Raw genomic sequence first — 12,045 nt, forward strand, 5'->3', positions numbered from 1 at the left:
GATCGCAAAAAAGGCATAATCAAGCAATTTTGTTGTTTAACGGGGTAAGCGTCTAGCGGGGCACCACTGTATTTAGATTACTGCATTGGTGAAAGCAAAGAAATAAATTAGAAGCCTTGAAAGAAGCAGATCTGTACAGAGAATCATTAGGAATTGTAATTCCAGTCCAAAAAGTATGGTGTCAGGGACATAGTGTTGCATCTCTGACATAAGCTTTGTTGGAGGACTTGAAGCATGAGGAGAAAATATAGTAAGTGTAATATGCATTAGTTGTATAGTAATTGGACCACCTCTATCCATATGAGCTCCTGTGCCAACTAAGGCAATCCAAAACTGCCTTCTAAAGCTGCAAACCACCAAAATAGTCCAGCTTGGGTGTATTTGAAAGAAAGCCTTCCATGTTGTTGCTCCCATGCTCTGGAATTCTCTTCCTGAGTCCTTTGAAGTATGACATCACTGCAGGGATTCAGGACAGGATGTAAGGTGGAGTTGTTCTGGCAGGCCTTTGAAGGCTAGGAATTGCTATTCCACCATTTATGGGGCATGCCTTTTCATATATCAATGTTTATATTGTTGCTAGATTTTATTAAATCTATTAAATTTTAATAAACAACAAATAAATAAATTATAGAACTGAGCTTCCAGAAAGCTTTCAACAAAGTTTGTTACCAAAGCACTTGAGTTAATGTTATCTGTTCAGTAAGAACAGGTCTACATATGGACAAGCATACATAGTTAAAAACCAAGAAGGGACAAGTAAGAGCATGTTTTTTCAGAACAGGGAGAAGCAAATAGTAAAGATGTTTAAAGAATTATAATCCAAAAAGAATTTGAGTTTGAAGTGAATAATGGGTAAACCAGGTTTGTGGAGGACAACATGTAGCTGAGGGTGGAGAAAATCTCAAGCAGAGCACAAGGATCCCTGGGCTTTTTCTTCTTTTCCTACAATGTTAGAAATCTTGATCAGGTTTTGTAATAAGTTCAGTGCAAGGGAAGGATGTATTCATTTCTTTATTATACAGAATGCACTTACCTATTGGAATATATTATCAGAAGAAGTGAAAGTGACGTTTGTTTAGATGGATTCATGAAAGAAGTAGATATATCCACTTTATTCATCATTAACTTAATGTCCCATTAATTTCAGTGGGTTTAAAGCATGGTCACTGTAGTGTGAAAATGAGAAAAAATGGAACTCCACTCCCCACAAGAAAAATAGAACTTTGCTTCTGAGAAACGGGTATAGGTAAGAGGTAGCCACCAGTATTATCAGTATTATTTAGTAACATATTTCCTTAGATAAATCAGGGTATCTGTCTGGTTGTTGCTAGAGTCAGTAAAGTACTGTTCTGTATGTAGTTTGGTTTGATTGACCAACACAATTATTTTGCTCTTGAAACTTAACCCATTTAAAAGATGCTTAAAGGGCAACTTATGCTCCCCAGAGGTGTCTAGGAGGTGTGATTTGCAGTATTTGAGCAAATACGATGGGAAAAAGGGACCATATGCAACTTATGAGCCAGATCATCCGTCGCTGTGTCTTAGATAGGAGGGACATGGATAAGACATTTACAGTTGAGCAGAAGGCCTCTTCTGGGTTAGCTGTGTTTTGGTTTCTTGTGTTTTTGGTGATCTGTGTGGCCCCTGAAGGATCTCAGAGCATATAATTAACCCCTGGGGCTGAAGAGTTTCTAGGGGGAGATTTATTGTGCCAAGAACTTCAAATTTTCAAATTTAGCTTAAGGTTGCTATCCAGTACAATATTTAAAATGTATATTGTTGTGCAACCAGTTGTGTAAGTGGTTGTGCAGGCATCTGTCCAACTGCTTGCAGAACAGATTGTGCAGTACAGAAATCCAATGCAACTCCACCAGTGAGGATGTTTGCTTCACTAGTGCCATACTACAAGAGTTTCACTAGCAAGAGTTTCTTGGTAAACGCAGAGCTTGGCTTTCTCTCCAAATCAGCACAGTGATTACCTCCCTGTCCCTTCCCATGGCTTACAGCAGTGGTGTCGAACTGTGGCCCTCCAGATGTTCTTGGCCTTCATCTCCCAGAAATCCTGGCCAGCAGAGGTGGTGGTGAATGCTTCTGGGAGTTGAAGTCCAAGAACATCTGGAGGGCCACAGTTCGACACCACTGGCTTACAGTAACTGAATGTAGTTTCCTGTGATGACTGAAGTAGACAGGCTGGATTGAATCCAGAAGCTGCTTTATGTAGATAGAACAGCTCTTCTCACAGAACATCCCCATTGCTGGATTTGGAGGAGGTCTATCCTTCCCACTTGTGTTATAGTCCACTATGTTCACCAGCATCATGGGACCCTTTGTGGAGCATGTGGAGGTGAGGGGTGTCTTGGGAAGACAGAGTAGGGATGTCTGCTTCAGCCACTCTACTTGCTTATGCCTAAATCTGGATCCAAACCTCTGTGTTTAGTGTTTCAAGTTCAAATTCCGTTCATAGCTTGGGGACAGTTCAGATAACCATAGTTTTCCTAATTCAGTCATCTGTGTAAATCATGCCTATCATGACTGTGGGTGGCAAGAAAGACTCTGCATTGAGGGGTGAAAGAAGGGGAAACAACAGGAGGAACTATTTGTGGGTTTGTGTCTCTAGATCAGCGACGGCGAACCTATGGCTCGCATGCCACAGATGGCACGCAGAGCCTTCTCTGTAGGCACATGAGCCGTACGTTGCCATCAGGAAATACTTACCCATCATCCGATCCTGGATTTCGGCACTCCCCTCTGCTGGTGCAGTGGTCCAGTGGAAGGGTGCAGTAGTGGCCATTACTGGGCTAGCCTGATAGGGGATTGAAAGACTGGTAAGTATTTCTCTGTTAATACCATCAGTAGGGAAAAGAAACCAAGCATTTAACCCTTGCAGTGCAGGAGCAATTGTTTTTTCTAAACTAAAACCTCAATATTCAGGTTTAATTGCAGAGTTGACCCTTTGTAATGAAGTTGGTGAGTGCTCACTGGAAGGACCTGAGTGCACACTGGAAGGACAGATCCTGAATCTGAGGCTGCAATACTTTGGCCATCTGAGAAGAGAAGACTTCCTGGAAAAGCCCCTATGTTGGGAAAGTTTGAAGGCAAGAGGAGAAGGGCATGACAGAGGACAAGATGGTTGGACAGTGTCATTGAAGCAACCAACATGAATTTGACCAAACTCCAGGAGCCAGTGGAAGACAAGAGGGCCTGGCGTGCTCTGGTCCATGGGGTCACGAAGAGTCGGACACGACTAAACGACTGAACAACAACAATGAAATTGGTTTTGTGGTGCAGTTTGGGCACTCGGGCTCAAAAAGGTTCACTATCACTGCTCCAGATGATGTTTCCTTATGGGTATTTTTTCTGTTAGTCAGTTTCCAACCCTCCATGGATAAAACAAGAAGGGAAGAGGTGGAAGAGTGAATTAAACAAATAGAGAGCAGGAAAGATAGTCAATAGGGGAGGGCAGTATGTGTTGAAAAAGAGACATCAGCAGGTTGTTCCAGCTATATATGGACAGGCAATACTAGGATGACCCACTACATCAAAGTGCATATAGCAACAAATACTCTTGTCATGTGTGCATGCAAGCACTGGTATGTCTATTCAGATCTTCTGCAAAAGAATAAGAAACAATCCAAAACAACCAGAGGAAAACACTATTGTGTGGATGAGCCTGATGCTGCGATACAGTTGCCGCTGGATCATGCTAACATAAGCATATCACCAAGAAGAAAAATAGTCAGACATACAGTAGATTGACACCCACCTATTAAAGGTCCCTATGAGTCATGACACCTAGTCCTATCAATTATTGGTCTTCAAATACCTTCATTGTACACCATAGTTTCAAAGTGTACATAGGTAACCAATGTAAGTAAATCCCCCCAATGACTTTTGTTATCATTTGAATTGTCTATTTTGCTTCAGCTTTGATAATAAGATTTTCACTCATGTTTTTATTAGGTGCATACCCACATTGTCCATAATTTCAAACTATGATATTATCAGAAGCAAACAAGAACAAAAATAATGTCGGCTGCAGTCTCAGAACTCAAAGCGCCATTACTACTAATGAACTCCCTAGACTTTTCAAAGAAATTTCTTTCTACAAATAAAACTCGGAAATTACTGTAATAAGCTGAATGCAGAAATATTGTGGGAAGAAGGATCATTGAAATGCAGGATGGGATTTGCTTGTCATGATCCCATTAACCATGGTGCTGGGAAACAATGTGCATACAGAGTAGCATTTTGCTGAACTCTCTGTGAAAACTTTTCTTTAACAAAAGAGAGAGAGAGAGAGATTCTGTATGCTTTGTTTGTGTTTTAAATAAATATAATACAGTATTTAAACAAATATATCCTTAAAGATGTGATAGGAAATGCATAGCCTGAGGTGGTTGACTGTGCTTATTCTTGTTGAGTTGTTTCACTTCATGAAAATTAGAAAAAACTTAATCATAAACTTCTCTCACTCTATTTATGACTGAATGATTTTAAAATTAAGCTCTTCTATTATGGAACTAGGCATAACATCAACATTTAAATAGACCGTAAGTTCTGGGGAAAAATTGAGTGGTTAATTGAAAATGTCTTGTATAACACTCGTATTATAAATTAATAAGACAGTACTGTAGTGGGTTTTGTTTTTTTGTTTTTTGCCCAGTGACCTAAATTGTGTTCTAGCATTTTTGTACTTGACACATTTCACTGTAGGACTGGATGTATGTTAGTTGTCAGGAAATTAATTTGAATGTCTGTACGCTTGATAAAATCAGTTATATAATTGATGGTGAATATTGTATTAATTAAAAAGTGATTCTTATTTTAACTTTCTTCCTTTCAGCATGGTTTAGGCAACAGTGTTATGCCTTCTTGTCTGGGACTAACTCCCACACAAATAAATTTTCTTCTGGATTTTCTTCTGATTTTACATATATATATGGGAGTGGAGATGGAGACGACTCACCATTTTGGCGAGTCGTCCTGCTTCATGAGTCATCAAAAGTTGATGACTCACGAAGCATGAAGTTGCCCCCATGAAGCGACAAATAACAAATATATTTGTTGATTCGAGGGGGCTCCCCTCCACCCACCCACCCCGCCCGGCTGACATCCCCTTCCTATTAAAAAACAACAACAAAACACTATTCTGCCTACCAGCCGCCAATCACCTGATTGGTGGCAGAAAGGCTGCCACCACTCACCCACAGCCACACAAACCCACAGCCTACCCCACCAGCCCCTTCCTTTCCATACCTTAACCCTACCCCACTGACACTCCATTATCTTAATTGCTGATGCCGAGGTCTCCTTTTGGCATCCCAGACACAACATGTAAAAAGGGATACTGGCTGCTCTTTACAAAGATGGTGACTGTGGCTTCACTTAGGGTAAATAAGCTGCAGCTGCCATCTTTGCAAAGGGCGGCCTAGATTCCCTTAGCCTGCCTTAAGGGTGTTTTTGGTGTGTGTTTTTTAAAAATACGAAGGACGAATAAAAATGGATAAATATTCATCCCTTTGTATTCATGAGGGTCTCTTGAGCCCACAAATATGAAGGGATGAATATTTAATGAATCAGCTATTTTCATCGAAAAAGCCGATCCATTTTTATATTCGTCTCCATCTCTAATTGGGAGGATTCTGCATAATTCCTGTCTTTTAAAGTTTACACTGATGAGTGTTGCACTCTACATGTGGTTGTGAAGTCAGTTGGTTGAGTTAATGTGATGGCATGGAATATTCATAAACATTCCAGCTTTTCAGGAAAAAAGATGCTAGAATCCTTTTTCCTTAATTTCATTAAACTCAGAACGCAGTAATTTAAAGTACAATTTATATGAGCATGCAGGACTGTTTTGCAATCAGCAAGCAGCAAACGTATTTTGAGTATCTCCCATCTTTGTATTTGATGTAGAAAGGCTGCGGTCTTCACATATTTACTTTGGAGTGAATCCCATTGAACTGAATTGAGTTTAAGTTAGTCTTAATAGACTATGCATTAACCAGGATCTCCAAAGTGAGTGATGAATCAAAGATATATATCGTGATCCATATTCCTTTTAATCCTCCTTTATAATTTTTTCTGTTAAATAATGGTCTCACCTTACATAGATTTAAACATAAATTCCTGTCAGAATAACACATGGTGATGCTTCATCCCCAACCATCCTCCAAATGTAGTCTTTCATTGTTTTATGTAACTGACAAAAAGATCTTTCTTCCATACCTTGCAGGAACCAAGAAAGTTACAAAATGTATGCACTGGGATTACGGTTGGAAAGTTTGCATTAGAACCATTACTGCTGCTCCTTCCACTATGTGTTGTTGACAAAACAAAGGAAACCTGTGATTTAGAGCCAAAAACAGATGTTCAGGTGAGCCCACTGTTAGAAATTGAACCCCCCTTAAGAAGGCAAAGTTGTCTGTTTGTCCTAACTCACGGTTCTGCACCAATGCAACTTGCACATTAACTTGTGGAAAGCAAGTGGTCCTGGAAAAACAAGCAATCTAATTTGCATGTTGATTTGTGCAGACATTGCTGCTTTGAAGAACTGCATCTCTGGAGGAAGAGTGTACTGCTGCCTTCTAATTGCGAAGCTAGCATCTTCAGTCGTTCAGCCCTGAGGGTGTTTAATATTTTTATTGTGAAATTGCCCTGCGTCTTTCAGATAAATTAACGGTTGGTTATGTTAACTTCCATTTGTGACCTTCTTGTTTTCCCACCTTCTCTTCTCTCTTTCTTTCACATCAAAATAAATCAGTTTAGGAGGAAAACTTGAAATAACTGTGCGGTGTTTTTTGAAGTCTTCCATCAGTAACTATTGGTGTGTCCTTTACCAAAAAGCGTTCATTGGTTGGGAGGACACCAAAACTGGATTAGAACAGCTGAATTGAGGGAACCCTCTTTCACCACAGTTGTGTGTAGCTTAATTGCCCCATACACATGGAAAAGTATATGATTTCAATTTCAAGATTTAGAGGACAGTTGATTGCAAAATTGTTTCGTGGCCCCACCCCATATGCTACTAATCTTATCACATTTGGAGATTCCAGTGGATACTTGTAGGAAATTAAGATGTCATGTGAGCTTGTCTTTGCTGAAATGTCTTTTTTCTTTTAATTTATTTTAACTGAGTTGCACCAGCATTCATTTTCCTGAAGAGCAGAGTTAACCTCTATTAAATGAATTGATGAATTAGAACATAGAAGGTTTTTGCTCCAGCCTTAAAAGCAAGGTAGGAAAAATGCAGCTTGTGAGACACATGCAGTCCCCTAGATATCTTCTTTACCTCCCCATGTTAGGGCAGAAAAAGGCAAATGCTAACTCCTCCTGAAGCTTACTTCTTTATTTCTATCAGAAACACCACAATAAAATACCTGCATATAAACACATACAAAATGCAAACGGGTTTACAAAAAGAAAACTATAAAGCTTAGATAAGTATATCAGATAATTTTCACTCAATAACAGGCAACATCGAGACCATTTGGGGTAGCTAGCAGCAAGTTTTTCATGGCACAAGTTGAGGGTCATAGTGTACACCTACTCGTGTAAAGTTGTCTATTCTTCTGTGCACTGACAAAAGCATTTTCCGAAGCTCAGTTTGGTTCTGCCAGCTTTTCCATGGAACCCAGTTCTCCATGTGACATGGGGATAGACTTTTGTAGGGCTCCATTAGGTTTAAGAGGTGGGAAGGTCTTCCTTTCCATGTCATAATCCTGGTGTGGAAATTTAAAGTATCTGTTTTTCCTTCAAGATTCACAGATGTTCTGGAAAAAAACATCCTTGATTTTAATCTGGGGTGTGTGTGAAGTGGTAGCCAAAGAGCAGATGCGCAATTGATATAGATGCTCCAGAAGCTCGAATAACTACTGTTTATGGTTCACAGCAGTTTGGTAGTTATTCAGATACAAAATCTATCTTATTCACGTTATCTTGAATCCTGATACTGCCTTTTGAAACATCATCATCCCATCTACTTTTTCATATATAAAAATGTTAAACAACACTGGGTACAGAACACAACCTTCTGGTTTCTTACTTGCTGTGTCTTTCCTGGTTGAGGAGGAATTGCTGATGGTACAGTCGAACAAACAGCTAAATATCCATCTAACCAGTAGAATCACCCAACCCACCAAAGTGGCCATAAGAACAAGGTCCCTTGTTGAAAGCACAGTGAAACTCTGATATGCAATGCCCACAGCATTCCTCTCATCTATACTGTTTGAAATTCTGTCAGAAAAGCAGGTACAATTAGTCAAGTTTTTGAGAAACCCATGCTAGCTCCTACATCACTGTATTCTTTTGTAAGTGTTGATAGACTGACTGTTTAATAATATGTTCTAGAACATCTCTTGATATCGACATTAAACTGTGTCAATTATAGGTTTTGGGAAAATTATATGGCAGGAAAAATTAATATGGAGCTTGAATGAGAAATATTGAACATGTAAAATGCAGGAAGTTGGCATTCAAAATGTATTAAATTGCCCAAATGTGGTATTAAGGAAAATACTCCAAATGGGGGCATTTCCTGGCTGGTAGATGGCTTGTAGATCTCCTGACTAGTAGATATGGTGTACCTAAGAGAACCTAGGTCTCTGAAAATCCATTTTCCCAAGAGGGCAAGAATTCAGCAGCATGATGTTTTGTCTACCTTAAAACATCAAGTGTATAAAAACAGAGCTTTCCATCAAGTTAAAGAGGATGTCTCCAAAACACACTGCCACCTTGGTTTTATAAACAGGAGAGAAATCTCTGTTGGGAAAACATTGGGTGAGAAATATCTAATGCAATATGTGACTTTATGCTTTGATAGACTTATTTTAAGAACAATTTGTACTGCAATAGAGTTTATTTTTAAGTGAATGAATGTGAGTTATCTAAGAAGATAGCCTTTTACTATAGAAAACTTGCTTTCTTTGTATTTTTTTAATTCATGAGCTTCACTCCTATATTGTTTAAACAAAAGCTCTAATTTTATTAGACCCAGAGTTTGTTTTTAATAGAAGTATTACTTACATATATAAACCAGAGAAATTTGTAATAAAAGGTTGTGGTTTTTAAAAATATATACTCATGTAATTTTTACATATAGCCCAAGTATATTTTACATTTTTGGCTTTTAATTACTCAACTGCTTGGTAAATAAACCTTTTAAAAAAGAAAAGTATTCATTCTTGAATCTTTAAGACAAAATAATAAAAAGGCATCCAGGAATGAAGCATTAAATCTGCTATGATTAATCCGTTAATCACTTCTGAGATAGGATTCCTCATATCTTTCTTGTTTTAATGCCACTAGTTTTTATACAGTCTAGCTTGAGAATGTACTGAGCATAGTCTAGTCATTTGCTGTGGCTTGAGGGTTTGGTCAAAGTTTTTGGAAGGGTGTTACAAATCATTTGCTTTCTCAGTTATTGCCATTCTGGGCTCATAACTTCTAATGAGATGGTGGTGATTGGAGCCAAGAGTACAGTGGGGTCTTGACTTGAGAACTTAATCCGTATTGGAAGGCGGTTCTCAAGTCAAAAAGTCTGTAAGTTAAGTCTCCATTGACCTACAGTGCTTTGAAAACCGATTAATCCCGTAACAGGCCGTTTTTGTTACATTTTGGTTTTTTTCTGGTCTGTAAGTCAAATCTCAGTCTGCAAGTCAAACCTAAATTTTGTGGCCAGAGAAGTCTGTAACTCAAAAAGTCTGTAAGTCAAGGGTCCACTGTAGTCTGTTCTAGTTAGTGCTTCTTATAAGGAGATGTAAAAGTGTTTGGGGAACCTTAAGAATGGTAACAGTTTTACTTCAGTTACTCCTGTTTCTCTTGAGGCAGCCTGTTTGAGCACATGCTTTTCATGCAACTCTCAACATGCTTCAGTGAAACATATAATCTAGATTAACTTCATCCTGGTTGAAGCATGGAAAGTTGGCAGCAGAACAACCTTGGTCACCTTGGGTTATGGGTTATGCTGGGAGAAAGAGGAAGAAGTGTCAACCTATTGATTCTTCTAGACCACTCAGGGTTGCCATAAGTCAGGGATGACTTGACGGCACGTGATGATTATAATGATTATTAGTTCCCTCTTCTATTCAACCAAGATATTCAGCTCTATCAGAGTTCATTAAAATCTGTATTCTAATTCTAAACTTTAAAAAAAAATCAGATTCTTCATTTATTTTAAATTTTTTGCAACAAAACTGAGGATAGCTGATAGCACAACGCTGATTATCCATGGACCTCAGTGCAAGAATTACTATAACCAAGAGCTGAAACAGAAACTCTTACATGCAGATCCCGGACATAAAGTATAGTAGGAGGACATGGGCTGGCAAAATCTAGGTACCATCTAAACTGGGGGAAATTTGAATATGTGCACACATGCATGTACACACAAGGAGTTTTGTCAAATTTCAGGACCTTTGCTATAGGCAATGTAGTGGACTCTTCCCCTTCTTCTTTTGTGCAGCTCTAGTAACTCCTCTGGTACCTTAGCCGCCTTCACCTAATTCCAAGTACCACCCTGTGCAAGATGCCTTGGACACATAGTCATGTTTAGTCTCTAAGAGAGCAGAAATGTTTGCTGGCCATGAAAAAAAAAGACTTATTTTGATGTAGTGGGACTGGACACCGTGTGCCCCCTACCCCCCAACATCCTAGAATAATATATCATTTGACAAATCTGGATGAAGAAATGGCAGAGGCTCTCTGCTGCCTCTATATAACCTTACTCATTTTATTCAGATATCAAATAATGCAGAAGGCACAAAAGTTATGAGGAACTTCATAACATAAATGCCACTGAGTGAACCCAGCTCCACCTTCTTCTGAATCCAGCCAGCTAGCAGCAGGTTCATTTCAGTACAGGTCACCCCAGTCACAAATCTGAGTGACCTGAATTAGAAATCTGGTTTAAAAAGAGGTTGTGACCTCCCTGGATACCTTGATTTGAATTGGACATCACTAGAAGTGTTTGATTGATTCATTTTTTTTCCACTATGCCATGGAAATTTGATAATGCAATCCTCTCCAGGTTTTTGGAGAGATGACATGGGACCCAGAGAGAAGTTCCTCTCTGCCAGAGTAAATATGTCTGGGACAATGTTAATATAGAACTAGCATGAGCCTGATCGGTGGTTTGCGACTGACACATAAGCTTTCTAAAGTGTCTAAGTACAGTTGTAAAAATAATAAGAGAATTAGTTGACCCACTTTTTATGGAGGCATCCTAGGCATTGAGTTTTAATAATAGGATAAGTTGAATTCTGCTTTAATACTTGCAAATCTGTTGCTGAAACCTAGTAATGTAAAGTCTGATTATGTCCTCATCTGTGGCCAAATTTTGGTAACTAAAATTATTTTATTCCCGCCACTCCATAGGTTCCTAATCTCCCTTAGGATTTCTTTGGTCCTAAGGAAGACTTTAGTCAGAGCAAGATGAGAGCATGAAGACTTAAATGTCTGTAAATTGCCAACCCCGCTCCTGACACAGCTGCAAGGCTGGCAGTGGTGATTTTTACATAGTTTTAGACTCCCTTACCCTATCCCGCTTTCCTTAAAGGCTTCCTTGGGATCAGAGGGGTCCTTAGGGAGCCCAGGAACCCTTTGGGGAAAACTTCTAATTAACAAAACATAGACATGGCTGAGGATACCATCACCCCTTCATGGATTGCTGCCTTGTCGTGGCGCAGGGGCTTGAGTAACTCAGAGAAGCTATGGGCTATGCCGTGCAGGGACACCCAAGAAGGACAGGACATAGTGGAGAGTTCCGACTAAACACAATCCACCTGGAGTAGAAAATGGCAATGCCACTCCAGTATCTTTGCCAAGAACGCCCATGATCAGAAACAAAAGGCTAAAAGATATGACGCTGGAAGATGGGCCCCTCAGGTCGGAAGGCGTCCAACATGCTACTGAGGAAGAGCGGAGGACAAGTGGAGGATAGGAGGGCCTGGCGTGCTCTGGTCCATGGGGTCACGAAGAGTCGGACACGACTAAATAACTAAACGACCGAGGATACCATCAGACCCACATGGTATAACTTTACATTAC

At 39.5% G+C, this 12,045-nt stretch overlaps 1 protein-coding gene across 8 annotated transcripts in view; it reads left to right on the forward strand.

Moving 5' to 3' along the window:
- Nucleotides 1-12,045, forward strand: part of CNR1 (cannabinoid receptor 1) — a 35,205-nt gene that overhangs the window by 16,786 nt on the left and 6,374 nt on the right. For 4 of the 8 annotated variants that reach the window (XM_020789378.3, XM_020789301.3, XM_078380786.1 and 1 more), the window contains one exon: nucleotides 6,236-6,376. The exons of the other annotated variants lie outside the window; for them this stretch is intronic. The gene's annotated coding sequence lies outside the window, so the exon portion shown is untranslated. The remainder of the gene's footprint in view (nucleotides 1-6,235; nucleotides 6,377-12,045) is intronic. 8 annotated transcript variants of the gene reach the window in all.

The sequence above is a fragment of the Pogona vitticeps genome, chromosome 1, assembly GCF_051106095.1.
Source record: "Pogona vitticeps strain Pit_001003342236 chromosome 1, PviZW2.1, whole genome shotgun sequence".
In the NCBI taxonomy this organism is placed as follows: Eukaryota; Metazoa; Chordata; class Lepidosauria; order Squamata; family Agamidae; genus Pogona; species Pogona vitticeps.